This window comes from Varroa jacobsoni, unplaced genomic scaffold (assembly GCF_002532875.2).
Source record: "Varroa jacobsoni isolate VJ856 unplaced genomic scaffold, vjacob_1.0 scaffold_238, whole genome shotgun sequence".
Classification (NCBI taxonomy): domain Eukaryota; kingdom Metazoa; phylum Arthropoda; class Arachnida; order Mesostigmata; family Varroidae; genus Varroa; species Varroa jacobsoni.
Genome location: NW_019213140.1, coordinates 507,922 through 523,811, shown reverse-complemented (window position 1 = coordinate 523,811; position 15,890 = coordinate 507,922). Strand labels below are relative to the sequence as shown.

At 40.6% G+C, this 15,890-nt stretch overlaps 1 long non-coding RNA gene across 1 annotated transcript; it reads left to right on the top strand.

Annotated features, from left to right (window-relative positions):
- Window positions 1-11,239: 11,239 nt before the first annotated feature.
- LOC147753773 (uncharacterized) lies at window positions 11,240-15,556 on the top strand. Its single transcript, XR_015310167.1, has 3 exons — window positions 11,240-11,359; window positions 11,694-11,969; window positions 14,755-15,556. It is a non-coding gene; the product is annotated as an uncharacterized LOC147753773 (long non-coding RNA).
- Window positions 15,557-15,890: the final 334 nt, after the last annotated feature.

The window sequence follows — 15,890 nt, the reverse complement described above, 5'->3', positions numbered from 1 at the left end:
ATATAAACCAGTTTTATATTAAATCTACACTTACTTCCCTTTTAAGGATTGATTATGATATAATATATTCCTCTCTTCAACTACGCTTCAACCATTTATTCATCTCCGTATTCGATATATTGAGTGAATTTGTCTACTGGAAGCCTTTAACCAGCAGAAAATTACGGATATGTATATTCTTTTTGCAGCGTCTGCTTCCGTCGAGATCACCGTCCGCGGCTCTCGCTGTCGATTCAATCATAATCCTTGAGCATATATAGACCCGTTATATGTAAGTTTAGGATGAATGCCCTCATTAATGTAATGACGAAGCGTTTATCTGAGATAAAAATAACACGAAGACATAAACACCTATTGGCCTTCGTTTGCTTCTATGGCAGAAAAATATGCAGACCTCCTATTTACAACATTATATAGATGGAGGACGTTGTTCTTAAAATCTCAAAGGCGATGCACCTACCGATATAGGTTTTTCAATCTATAATCATTACTTTTATTTTACTAGTAACTCTCATATCTTAGATTAGGTTTCTTAGACATACTCGACGGCACACTAAGCTACGGCGTCGCAGTGTATATGTCGCAAATTCATTCTATGGAAAGAATGAAATTCTGCGTGTCTATAGACAACAATGGTCTGTCCAGTAAATTTAGACATAACAAATTTCGTTATTCAGCACATACAAACAAACAAACAAACAAACAACGGTGCGATTTAAGACAGAAACAGCTGTTACTAGAGCGTATATAATGCTTACCCAATTCCATCGTGGAAAACAGTTTTGTGATAAAGGAGTAGGCGGATCTCCACCAGTCAATATTCCACCTTCATCATTATTTATTTTCAAACGTACGTTAATCTAGTACACTTCCTAACATTCAGTTTTTGTACATACTGTCAAAAGTACAGCACCGGAATAACCTAATTCAAACAGACGAATGTTTATAAGGGATTATTTAGTAGAAATATAGAGGTAAACGCGTGCTTTTGCAGTGAATAAATTCTCCACGTATCGAGATCGATTGAATTTGATATACTTAAAACACCAGAATGCCTTCGATTTATAAAGCTAGCTGTACCATCGGATGCCTAATTCAAGCAACGTTGTGTCGATGCTGTGCCTGGCAGGATATAAAACTTCTTGATAAATAATGATTTCATTGAATCAAGCAAATTGAAGAGCACAATTGCGATTCAGACGGCCAACAAATTATCCAATGATGGATAGCATAGGAAAGTACGCTTTTCGATTATGTATCTTCAGGCACATATGCATATATACCATATGTATATGTGTCTGAAGGTGTCGAGGAAACATTTTAAACTACAACATCGGCTAACAATGTCCATAGGTCATGATTGTGTGTCATCAGACAATAATGAATTTAAAAACGAAGGTACCTTTTTTTGTGCAACACTCAACAATTTTTTTTTGAAGCTGGTAGCGATAGCAGTATCCATGCGAGATTGATTCAAACACTGGCCAAGGAAATCAGCAAGCGAAGTTTGTTGTTAATAAAACCATTTTGAGAAACGGAAATCGGAAGGTTAAAGGCCACAAAGGAAATAACTATATTTTAGGGCCTCAAACGGAAAAGCAAGGGGTAATTGTCACTAAAATCTTTCGAACAAGATGGAGTATCGGCATTACATCCTCATGTCAGACCAACATCAAACGCCCCAAAGAATGTGTTATTGTGACGAAAACGCTTGCACTAATGAAAAAAAAAAGTAAAAAAATTCGCTCCGAAGTGGATTCGAGGCAGATGGAAAAACGAGTGGTGTACTCGAAAGACGATTTCCAAAAATATTTCTAGCAAAAGCCTATTCTCAACACTCAGTGAATACAACGCATGATCTTGTCGCCATGCTTTAATCGTGGTCTGGAAAACAGGATTGAGCCTCGACTCAGGCCTTCGTATTCCCTCGATCTAAGTTCATGTAGTTTTAATTGCGTAAAGAAGACGCGATATATGGCGCTACCTATTCTACGGTAAATTTTATTAAACAAGCTCTAGATAACGAGATCAAGTATAGCGATACGAATCATGAACTGTTGAGAAGGTCGCGGGAAGGCCAACTTTGGTGTGTGAACGATAGGGAAAAGCACGTCTAACATATATCATATTATCGGTATTCGTCCTTCTATGACTTCAACGTTATTCAAGTTTTTCAATTTGCTTTATAGTTCTACACCGGCCCGATACACACATGAACACGTTAGAAGGGTTCTGTGGAGATAAAGCTCTATTGGCGTTTTTTGGATTCTGTCATTTTCTACAAGCGTCAGGTTTGCTTACTAATAACTTTATTTCAACACAAATTATGCTATCCTGTCTTCTTAAGATCCTGGATCGACGACGTCCTTTAACGAGCAATTCCTCCCAAGAAACCGCAAAAACTAACCATAATAGCGAAATGTTCAGATCCTTTGGAACTCTTTATCTATGATAATCATAAGTTCTAACGCTAACTTCCTCACCTTGAATCTAGCTAGCAATTCTAGTGAGCCATTGGTTTTCTTGTGATATAATCCTTGTCAAGCAGGGCGCTGTACCTGCAGTACTACAAAAATAAAGTTATTGAGTTTTTTAAGTGAAACATACATGGTTATCATTTAAATTCACAGCTTTGTTATTCAAGCAAGATGGTCTTAAAACATAGGAAATTCACGTCGCGTCTGATAAAGCTTCGCGATACTATTGTAAGCAATGCTTGTTACGACATAGAGTAAGTTACAGCAGAGGACGTCTACGAAGAAATCTCACATAACGATTATTTTTAATTTTAATGTACAAATGCTATTCTAACAAGAAACGTCTATTTTGTAATATTAAACGGGCGACAGTACTGTCTTCTAGCATGATTATTTTGAAGATCGAAAGGTCTGCTTGAAGTTTTTTGAACTTTACATGCTGGACACATCGCGGTCATGTTTGAATTCGTGACGTCTAAAGGACGCATTCTGACTTTGCTAAACCGGCAACGGACTCCCGCATCAATTAAGGACGTCTGGGGCCCATGAGAAAATTTGCATAGCTTGCAATGTCGAGCCGGCTATGTCGGCACGCAGTGTCTTTTGAGCTCTCGTGAACCAACTGGCTGTGTTTCATGAAAACGGGATGTTCGAATGCCGCTTTGTAGATCAATAGCTATTAGACACCTTACGCCTAGTAGCAGTGTTAGGCAACGCTAAGAAAGGACGAACATAGGCTAAATGCGCACTCCCCTATCTCATTTCTTCATAGATACTTAAGGCACATATGTTAAATGTATCGATGCACGTGCGTAACAGATGTGAAATGCGGCTACACACTGACGACCAATTTTTTTTCTACAATCGTAGAAAAAATACCAGTGGGCTTTTTATCATGAAGGCCAGTGTCTAGATCAATAATAAGCTGGAATACAGAGTCGTCGTTATAAGTTACAAGATATAAAAATCTCTTAGTCGTCGCGGGGACTAGGAAATTGAGAATCATTTGTTGGCGCGCCATTATAGCACGCATGGCCTCTAACGAACTCAAATCGGTAGGTTTAGAGGAATGTTTAATACATAGAAAATAAATGTACTTCAAGGACAGAGCTAATTGTAATACCATTTAAAAAGCAGCTTCACGAGCGTATGAACGCCAAATGTAAATAATTAATTATTATTATTATTCCGCTTTTCGAGCTAATTCTTTCGGTTAATCGAAACGAAAAACGCTTACCACAATATAATCCCCGTTCTGTCTGCGAACTTCAAGGCGTATCTTTTTGTTTTATTATCGAAACCTCAGTGAACTATACTAACGGTCGTCTTTGTTCGTACGGTATATCGTTGTATCTCTAGCCTGATGCGCTAAGACTCTCTGCCCACGTGTGCTGGAGTACTTCTATTTGTAACAATAACTTTTTATCGAATTTTCTCCACCGTCTCGCTGCTGCTGTCATACCACTGTTTGTTGTATGGGAGCTACTTTAGAGTTGAGCTCAGAGCGTGCGCAGTGTCGAGATGGGCCAAATTCCGTGTGGCCCCTCGGTCGGCTATTCCCGACCGCTGCTCGCTCATTCGCAGCTCACCGCTACTAGTGCGTTTGCTGCCGCTAGAACCGACAAACCGCAACGGCTCCATTGCAACGATTGCAGGAGAAAGGGCAGTCTCGTGCGATCGCAGCCTCTGCCATCGCTGTTGGTGATGTAGGGCCACGAGCACCTCTGAGGGCGCCTGCAATGTTCACTACAGCCACTTTGGTACTCGCTGTACCAAAATCAATATTGCAAATGGGGCAATTTTCCGCGCGACAGACTTCGACTGACGTGACGCTGCTTTCGTCCACAGGCGAAGAAGATGCAGAAGAAAAAGAAGAGAGCGATCTTTTGCATAGCGGAATAGAGAGAAGCTCAGAAAGTGGCTGTACAACGAAATACAGCATTGATGATATAGCGAATCGTGGCTAAGAGGGATTCGGACACCGGAAGCAACGGACACATACGTCGTGCCACAAAGGCAGGCCAGCTCCAGTGGCCAGTGTTGAGTACGATTAGAAAACGCTTTGTGTCAAGTTTTGGGGAGAAAATGGATAGAAAATAGAGAAAATGCAAAATCAACCGATTCAATACGACTCAGTCGTATGTCCGTCTGCCTGTCCGTTTGCCTAAATCCCTATTTAACGACGACGGCACAACGGCTGAAGCAAGTGGCACGTACTATGCGAAAGGATGCGCTGATTTCCCGGAAGTGCTCGGAAGAAGTTGCATTTGCGGATGTATTTTTGCTTTGATCTTTTCTAAACTGAAGTAGTGGGAATAACAGACAACAAATATCAATAAAATAACGAAAAATTGGATGGGGTGAACAAGATTCGATACGTAAGAAACAGCCAAGTGGAGGGCTCAAATAATGATAATTTTGTAATAAATCAATTAAACAAAAGTTTTCAGGTATAGCATGAGCCAGTTGTGATAATAGTATATATTATTGCGTTGAACGGATGATCCGTATCCATACTTAGAACTCTAATGAAACGTAATACGAATATAATTGGTTGATCCTAGTTTCAACTCGTTAGCGGCAAGGAGCTTGCTATTACGGAAATGCGAAGACAGAATATATTTGAGATGACTCACTATAGCTATAAAAAATTCTAGTGCGCTTATAAGATGAAGATCGTTTCAAGCGCTCCTTTTCTAACTATCCACTTCAGTTGGAAACGTTATATTCCGTTATATATATATATATATATAACGGATATATATATAGCAAGCCAAAATCTTTAAAATATGAAACAGTTCTTGTCTATAGCCTCGACTCGATTCGAAGTGATTCTTAACACACAATGTACAATTGTTTGTAACACACAATTGTTTGTCTAGAGATAGATACATCCCATGGTTCCTATGGGCCCAGCCATCACTTCCGGTACTACCCGATAGTGTATTACCAGCCGCACTAAGCAGATTACCGGTTGTCGACACCTACGACAAGAACGGTTCGAAAAAACGGGATGTGATACGGCTGACTCAGATGATGATTACCAAAGGCCCCTTTTTGTGAAAAATGTCAGGTATGCTTGCCTCGAATCTCGGTTCATTCGCCTGATCTCCTGTCCCTCGTTAATATAGAAAAAGTATAGTGTCAAACCCCTTTTCTACGCATTTCTTGTACAATCAATGAACATGTTCTGCTTCTGTATTCTGATTACGCTGAGCATCATGCGATAAATATACTCACAAACGAATAAATCGATAAATGATGGATATCTGAAACAATTAGTTTTAAAGGAAACTAAATCAAAACAAATTTCTTAAGCCTTATTAGAAAACAATTTTGATTTCAAGGTTAGAGATGATCGACCTACCTACCTACCTACCTATTGCGTTCTGCACTGGCTGTTACATAGCAATTGCGAATCCAAAATAATAGCCATGCAAAGTATATGCTATAACTCAAAACTGTCGTACGACTAGTATAAGATTTTAGCCCGTAAACCTCAATTCGCTTGGCGCTCATACATCTGATATAGTTTCGTGTCTGAACAGTCTAGTCATTGTATCACCCACTATAGTTTATTTCTGCTCATAGTCATAATCTATATCTAATTTAATACACCGTGATGAAACTCTGCACTCAGCGTGAGCATGGTCATAATATAGTACCCTTATGTAGATTCATCCTGTATGGGGGAGACCGCTGAATCCGCCTTGTCATACACATGCACTGGTTCGTATATGCAACATGTACACACATTATTCCGTTGCATTTTACTATCGTTATTTATCTTGTTATAGAAGTTTTTATAAAATTATCTTATTTAACGTTTTGCATAGCCTTATTCGATGCCTTTGGAAAAAGAAATGTGTGGGTGGTTGAACTTTAGTAAAGAAAACCCGAATGGGGGGTAAGTTCAGCGGCAAAACTTGCGCCGTTTGCCTTTCAAACAAACTTCTTACTAGCTCTTTCAAGCTCGATGTAAGCTTACGCTATGTTGCTCGAGACGGAATTTATGATCGCCTTGAAATGCAGGAAGAAATTCAGGAAATCTCAGGAAATGTAAGCAAGCCATAGCGCGTCCATAACGTGCCTCTCTCTGTTCCCCTCTCGGCTCTCTGAAAATGTCTTTACGAAGCAGACAAAGTGGCTTTTTGAAAGTTCCGATCAGTACACCGGTTATGACAGCCTATTCAATGCGCTATACAAATGTAGGATTCGTTTACATTGAAAAAAAGCAGGGAATATCTTGTCCTAATATAGTTTACAAAATTAGATAGTTGACTACCTATTCGGTAGAGATCTGGTAACCATATATATATATATATATATATATATTGTGAAAGCGTCAAATATTTACTATCAAATGCTAGCTAATAGATCTTCTTTTTCTGAATTTAACGCTTAGGCTGCTAAATCACGAATACTGCTGTATCGTTCTGTATGAAAAGCCAGTTATCCAATATTGTTCCGCCATTGACCGCAGCAGCACTCCTCTCACACTGAATAGGTCCAACCGAACTCGGCCTTGCTCACTAGTGTTTTACCTTGTTCGCTTCGGTAGCACGGAAAAAGAAACACCTTCTCTTTGAGATTTGGCAACCTTATCATCGATGGCTGCCCCCTCTTCTTTTCCCATTTACCTTGTTTGAGGTGTTCAGGAGTGTGCCCGAAGTTAACTATCAGACAGCGAACGTTCCGCGAGATTCGATTGTTGTCGGCTGACTATCGTTGAAAATTAGCAGCTAGGCAGAAAGAACTAACTAGTAGGGTTCGACCGTCTGGATCTCTCGTACTCGAAATACAATCTACGTACTAACAGATTATATTAGTGCGATATTTTCTTTTTTACCCAGGGCAATTTATGTCATTCATTCCAAACTTATCCTTGTAACAACTAAGTTGCTGATGTCAACGAAATACGGTTCACAAGAATCGAGAGAAAATGCCGTTTAATCGGGGGCTCAAGTTGGAAGATTCTGTTGATGGGGCCTTTTCACAGGAGGCTACTAGTGTTTACAACGGTAAGACATATAGCTCGGTAGGCATCTTAAGCTTCCGGTACACGCACATGTTAGAGAAGCTCAGAACGCCCGATCTCCTAGGCACTCATGGAGAATCCGCACGGCGGCAGCAGCAGCAGCCAGTAATGGAGTAACTGAAAACGTGTTAGGTAACCCGAAGGCTTAAATTTTTTTACCAAGTGCAACAATTGGCGCCATCGTGCTACCTAGCGATGCTGATTGAATGAAGAGTTGGGCGTTCAGACATACGCAATCCAGTCTACCTAAAAAATAAAATCTGTGCCCCCGCCAAAAGGCAGTTGCACTGAGATCCTAATTTTGCAACAGTGACCTAAATTTCTCAGATGGTGTTTATTTATCGCAGGTTGAAATCGATGTACCAGACATGGATCAGTTCAATGTTGTGGATCACGTCTGTAATAATATAGTATTAAGGTATTTTTGGCGATATCTGCTACACCCCCATGGCAGCTGTTCGTCGGTATAGTAAATCCCCTTTACATTGTTGACGTATGTTTAGCAATGCATGGTAGAGACAATATACGTACTACTGCCACAAACGCAATTTAACATTTTTATAGAACTGTTATGCGTTCGTCTAGAGCAAAAATTCTATTATTACCCTTATCGTATTTGAAGATGACTATTTTAAAAATAGGAAATCCGTTTGGTTACCTTAATGTGATTCTCCGAAAGTCAAAAAATTTCTAAAAAAAATATTTATTAGTCACCGATAAGCTCTGTCATTTTTGTAGTCTTTAGTTATTCGCAGTTCAGAAACAAAATTGATGTTGCGTACTTCAAGGGTAACGTGCAAACGAATAGTTAAAGTTAGAGGCCTTTTGTGTAAACCAATACTATATATAATAGCAGAGGTTGTAGAGAGGCTAACAATATATAGTGTGGCCGAAGGGGTATATTTCAGCTGGTAGGAATTGACCAAGCTTGACTACCTGAGGACTTATCGATCGAGCGTGACCCCAAAGGCGCAAAAAGCTACTTGAAACGTCGGCGTCGGCATCGTCGTCGTCGTTTACAGAAAGACACCCGGTACAACTTTGATTTGCCCGCTTACTCTACGCAGGATTTTCCTGATTCCCTTCAACAGGCCACTTTCTCGGTGTTGACTTGCGTCTGGTTGCACCGGATTGACTGCATTGTTGTTCTGACCGAGCGTGCCCGTTTGCCAACACAGAAAGGAATAGTAATTGTAGAATGACATCCAAAGTGGAAGCTCCTTTAGTTGAGATAGTGCAGCTGGTTTAAGTCACTTGACCCCACTTCGACTAGCTGCTTGTCCCTACAGGACAAAGGCCGATGGAGTGGCAAGGTTTCGCTAACCCAGCTAGTGCTCGAGCAAGATACGCTGGCGCCAGGATCAGTCAAACCGGGGCGGAGGGTAAACCAAGCAATAGCATGGAGGGCTACGAAATGTAAGAGAAACAGAGACATACAGGACGAAGGGCAAAAGACAGAAAGCGTCCAGGCGTTGGGTTGACGCCACGGTGGAACAGTAGAAGACTTTGAGCCATAATATCGTCCTCGCCCAAACCAAACACTGAGGCAACAGCGACCGGAGCACGTCCGAGGACGTGAGCTTCCAGGAGACAGATGACGTTCGGCACACGGTCATCACAAGTTCAGGCCTTGCAGGGCTGCGCAAAGTAGGTAGATGACGGGATTGGGGATGGCGTTACGGTGACGTCGGGTCCGCCTGCAGTTCGCTTGACTACCTCTCTGTCGCTATACGCTCTGCCGCAGGATATAGCAACAACGAAACGACAAAGAGAAGACAAATTGACGAGAGAAGCACAAGTTTCTTCCTGACTATCCCAGTTTTTGGCGTTCGGTGGCCTTAATGAGTGGCATCGAGAAGCGACCAAAGAAAAATTTCAGTTGAAGGTGAACCGGTTCAACTTTGCAGACCACCGAAGCAGCTCCAACGAATGGAACACAACGCAGCGGCTTCAGCTCCCGGCACAGGTACCATCGACAAGAAGAGACGAAGTCGAAAAAGCAAGGCGACTTTGCGAGGCTTGTTACCGGTGACTGCTTCCAGCCCCTTAGCCAGTCGACAAGTGAGCGCAAAGGCCTGCTTCTAATGGTGAACAGCGAACCTGCCAGTGCCTATTTCAAACTAGCAAAGTCGAACTCAAAATGGAGAGGGGTCGCGGAGCTCGTCGGAGCTTAAGACAAGTGAACAATCCCTGAACAGTTCGTTGTCGAGCTACTTGATAACTCTACATTAGAACGATAGCTTACGGGGCGATACCCCGAGACGGCTTTCTAAAATGACGAAAAAGACAGAGCTAACTTCTATATTATTGAATGCTCGATAAGGCTCTAGTACATTTTTTGTTTTTTTGTTCCCTAGCTTAGAAGATTAAGCCTTGAAACTGCTTTGGCATTATTTCAGGGTGTCCATTTTTTCTCGGCAACATCCATCATAGTGGGCTGCTGCCGCAGCTCTGAATACCTTTAAGACCGTTACTTAGCAGAGTCACGAAACTAGCTTGCTTTGAGTCCGCGCCGGAAGTTTCCATAACCTAAACCATGTCTCCCAATACGCATCGTCTCTAATGGGCATTTCCCTATTAGCCACCTGGGTACCCGCCCTTTAGGGATCCAGCAACTCGTGCTCTTTCCCGCCGTTAAGGTATTCCGCCTCATCCGCCAATAGGGGCCCTGCGGGACCACTCCAGAACCTACCCTGTGACGATGCAAATTGGTGACAAACGCATATTTAATATCGGTCATACACTAACTTCTTTGCAGTTGTTTGTACTTCCTTTACAGATGTCTTTCCTACTATACCTAACCAATTACTTGAAAATCAACGATATGTATAGGCATGTTCATAGAAACAACTCAATCCCACGGGATGTGCAAAATGAATAGTAGTCAACTACTTATAGGTAATACATTTCCGTTTCGATGCCATTTTTTCGTTTGTACGGCGTGAAAGTTACAACGGTACAAAGTTATCTATATCTTGCTTCCAGCCGCGATGTTATCCTGACGGTCCTTTCGCTGATAGTAGCTTGACAAATTGTCTATAAAAATAACCATGCGTGGATTTATCCATTCTGAATCCAAAAGTTGATTTTCTGCTCTTCTTCATTTTCAGCGTTTTCGTTAAAAATTGGTAACACGTGCTTCAAGAAATCACATACTGATCTGACAAAGGAACACATTGTCTATGCTCAACAGCTTCCGTGATCACAGCGTTTTAGATTTTCTATTTGAAATGCTAAGATCTAGTCGTTTACATTGCGACCTTTAGCTTTCTAGCTTCCGTTTTCAAAAGGATCGAAGGAGTGACGAATCGTTGTTTAGTTGAAGGCCTTCTCGCCCCGTGTTTTCACTAATCATTTACGATTCCCACCAGCGCCCCTCCCGACAAAAAAAGATTTTCAGTACCGAATGATACCTTTTTCTTCTAAAGTGACTTTTTTTTTAATCGAACCGAAGCCTTAAATAGTGAAAGGCTCGGTATAAATATTTACCAAATGGGGCATAATTTACAAGTTGCTTTCAATTTGCTGTCTATTCGTGACGGGCTAGAAAGTGTTAAGTGTCTGAAGATCGTGTTAAGAACAATATGGAGCAATTCCTCCAGAACCGGGGCATCGGTATTATTGATCCTTGGCTCAGATGACTAAAGCCACGTAACAACGAAATTCAGCAACGTTCGATTTTATGGGCAGGTGTTGGCATTATAACATTATGTATATAACATTATAACACGTCTATTCTTTCCAGACAAGACTGCATAAAGAGACAATAAACCCTTGGAGCTGTTTGTGTGGTGTAGACATGATGACATAAAATGATCTTGTACGGTTTACTATGTGAGATAAGGTACGACAACTGTTGTGGAATGTGGTAGTATACAACACACTCAGGCACTGAATATTTTAAACTTTTCTGTCAGTAATTTGAAACACATTTGATAAAGGTGTATCTCAAAACCCTGCACCGTTTACCTACAGTGCTTTGCATTAGGTTACTTTAGACCCGAAAACCTATGTAGGCGATCCTCAATATACTTTGAATTCTCATTTCATAACTAAAACTAGCTGAAGAATTACCTCTCGATTTTCTTATATGTACTTTCTACATTTTTTTTTTACAAACAAAAAAATCTTTTCCCAATATCTAAGTTATCCTTAATACTGTACCCCTACGGCCATAGTAAAGAGCTTCCTGCGAGTTCAAGTTGAGTGAGGCACTGATTACGAAAAAATGTAATAAGACTTCCTGTTGGTGGTAAGGAAACCTAGTTTATGCAAAACCAGCACGGGTTGTCATTTTACGCACGTCTTCCTCCAATGAAGCGTACATTGCGGGACTTAGTGCAGGCAAGAAAGAGGCCGCCAACGTTTTCGACGAAGCAGAAATAAAAATTCGCCCTATTGTCTGCTTGATTTCGTTGTATCCCCCATTCGATCGACGGACCTGATTGAGCTAGGTACGTTCTTTCTGATTATGTTTTTTAAATTATAAATTTTGTTGATATGTTCAGGTTGGAAATAGTGAGGTGTTGGTAAATATAAATAAGTTAAATGTCACGCATATTAATGAATTGCCATCTGCGCGTCCTTTCATAATTCCATGTTCAGTAATAAACATCGCAAAGATATACCTCTCGCAAACTATCCTAATCTCTTTCACGTTCAAACATCCCAACGAAACGGAGACCCTTCCGCCAGTACTAGGCCATAACGGCCTTTCAAATCACGATATATTATTGCTGTGGACAAACTTGGACTATGAGGCTCATTACCGATTACGCATGCAAATGAACTTATATCAAAAGTTATCAATTGCTAAAAGTGATTATTATAGTTTATTCTGTTTATCTTTGTCATATTAACTTCCCCATATTTTCGCTAATAAATTAATAGCATAGTGAAACTTTTTCATGGACCATCTCATTTGGAATAGTGAAGGCTAGGGCCAATTGCAAAAAAGTGTGACCTGGCGACCATAATAGTGTTTCCAGAGGCATAATGGAACAAGGAGGCACCAATTAAATACTATGTTTATGTATAAGAAGCTAGAACAACCAACAAAGAGTAGGAAACCAAATCTGGGTTCAGTAGAAATGAAGCGTATATAAATGGGTTTAACAGTAGAGTTGAACAATATCATTTCATCGTTCATCAAAAGTTTACGCAGGTTTATTCGATAACCATGTCACCAAGGCTGAAATGACAATAAAATATATATTTTTTACTAGCTTACTTTATTTATATAGTCGCTAGTCTACTAGCTAACAGAAAAGAACTGCTTGAGTATAATAATTAGGATCTTTGTAATATTTAACTGGCGCTTTGGCGGCGTTTTTTCTGCAATATTATATTTTAATATTACTTTTTCTGTCGTTACTTTGCTAGGAAGAGTGCGACCTGTGGATCGCATTTTCCATATGCAGCACGTGTAAACTGTTCGGCCTTCTGCTGGCCGGTCAGGGAGTTTAGCTTTTTCGCAGGACTCTATGTGCGAGACGAAGAATATGATCTAATTTGACTGATCATTAGAGAAGTTTGGATATCAAAAAAACCGTAAATTATTCCTCGTGTTTTTCAATTCTGCACTGACGATTTTTTATATTACACGAAAAGGCAGTCATATGTGTCGCTGTACCTATCTGCATGTTGTGTGTCAGTATCAATTCTCTGTGTGTCGATAATATGTCAACAATAAACAAGCTTATATTTCGAACACGCTTTCTAAACGACAGTTCCATCGAAGATTTTCATAAGCTTTGCATATCTCGTTCCCCACAAACGAAGTGAAATGTTGACACTGCGCCCAATGTTTGCTTGGTCTTAGCGCTGAGTGTTGTTGTTCTAAGCTGCGAACACAGGCTCTAGAATGTTTTTGGGCATGATCCTGAGGCGACATCGTTAAGCCCAGGTGCGCCTAGCGACGTATCGTCTGGACAACACGGTGCTGTTTTGGCGTTCTTCCATCTAAATGCGTGGAGGGGTAGTTCATGAGCTATCTAGACTTGCTTGGAGTTCCGTCTTCAGCACAAGTGTGATCTATCCAACGAAAACGTTAGCATGATGCTGTTAGGGAAGGACGTGTCATTTACCGTATCTGCATGGATTGCTTTGACTACCGACAGCTTAGAGAGGTGGAAACATCGTAGACAGAAAAGAAACACGCTGAAAAGACAGGCACCAGTCTCGCTATCTACATATACGCCCAACGTGCTTGAATATTTTTGCTAGTGAAAAGCTCGGAAAGCTTTGCAAGCATTGAGAACGAAAGATGAGGCATGCACTAACCTCTATAGGCAGTAACGGATGCAGGCCCAACTCAAACTACAACAACAACAAAATATAAAGTTAACTCAAATCAACTTAGCATTCACTGTTTTTGCACTCTGGAGGCGATGGCTTGATAAAATGAATCGGGCTATTAATAAACCGTTGGGCCAAGATGTGGGCGCCATATGTAGAAAACGCAGTTATCTTGTGGGGCGTTTATATGCCTTATTCATGTTTACATTATGTCCTTATAGCAAATGGAGGTGAGGTAAGATTATGTTGATCACTTTAGTGACCACCATCGATTTTCTAGTTGTTCACGCCTTGAATAAGTGAGAGTGTGTTAGTGCTTAGGTACTTTTTGACGCTGAGTGGTCCGAGTCATCGTAGGAATAGGTACTATAGATTTGTCTACGGGGCTACCATGGATAACGAATAGCAGCAATGATTATCGATTAACTGTGTTGCATAATTGTATCAAAGATCATATGTAAAACGCTGACGTTCTACACTAAACATAGAGTTAGTTACCCCACAGCCTTAATTTTGTGCAAACGATATTACTTTTTTTGCGCTTCGAGTTCGAAAGGCATAGCTGAATTCTGTGCTCAGCCATCTTATTGAGGCAGGTCACGTGTGCGTCTGTGTCAGTGAACTAATATAAGTGAGTACGGCAATAGCTAGCTATAAAAAAAACGTGACGGACCAGCATTTACGTGAGAAGCCCATGTTTGAAATTTAGCTGGGTCATGTGCTCAACTCATGCGTAACTAATTTAGAAGTTTGTGTAATTGCCATTAGAAGGTATGTAGGCAATTAATAAGTTTTTGATTGTCGTTGATTACGACCTCATCATTAATATTTTGCTGATGTCTCAGTGTCAGCACAGCCGTCGCTTAGCCTAATACTAATAGGTTTTTTCAGTGGCGCAAAACGATGTGTTTTTAATTGGATGCACCTTGTCATATATTGTAGGCAAAACATGCATGGATAAAATTCTTCGATCTTCACGGCAACATTACGTTTCCGTACGCCGACCGATTATATTCCACAATACTCTCATCCTTCAGTGACATACAAGACTAATGAAAGGGTGAATTAGTTAAGCTTCAGAAGCTGTGCAAAGATGTAAGTTTAATGTCGACGGCTTGTATAAGGCCAACTAAGCTTTCGACATAGCTATTCAAAATTCAAACAAAACATAGACTGTGCCCTGCCGCTACGCGAAACTAACTCTCGTTGACATCTATCGAAAGGAAAATGCAACGTGACTCAGACCTGTTTCTAAGGATTGGCCCAACCCACGTCTGCAATCCGGAAAGGAAACAGGGGTGACTGAAACCTTAGGGAAATTTGTAAGAATAGATAAGTTCTCATGATGACATAGCAGGATCAACCTAGAACGTACTGTAAAATTTCTATTTAGCGTTCAAAACATTCGTTGGAAAAAAAGAAGCCAAAGTTGTTGCATTGTTAAAGTTAACATTAGGATTATGACGTAATACGGCATCTCAGGGCTCATAAACTCTACGAACCTTAAATGATCCGGTCGAAGAAATAGGAAGCATCAGGGAGCATGGCTTCCTGACCAACTAGGGGGCTAACGGCAAAACAATGAACGTGAGACCAATTACTCTGAGTGGTAGCTCAACAACTTGAACATCGAAGCAATTAGATGTAACGGTGTCAGCCGAACTCTATGTAACATTCGTCTGTGTGTATTCGCGAAATTACCATGTAAAACCTGGAAATAAAATGTCTTTCCTAATCAAGAAAATTGGTGTTGTGTTTACTGTGACATGTCCTCAAATAGATCCATGATAATGACTCGCTACATTCAGTATACGAAGGTGCAAGCTCACTTAGGCCTGCGAAGCATGACATGTCGGGTCCGCACGAAAACATCTCTTGATTTAAGTATCACAACGCGATAAAAGCAAAATCTGTATTGTATTTGCTTTTGTTTACCATTTAGTGCACAAGTAGCAGTGTGGTATTACAAGTCCAATTTAGGACCGAATTATATATATTTCGGCAAAGTCGGGCGACGTAAATATCTAACAAACAAGCGATTTAACTATGCCCAAGCAAAGACATCGTAACAAAAATTC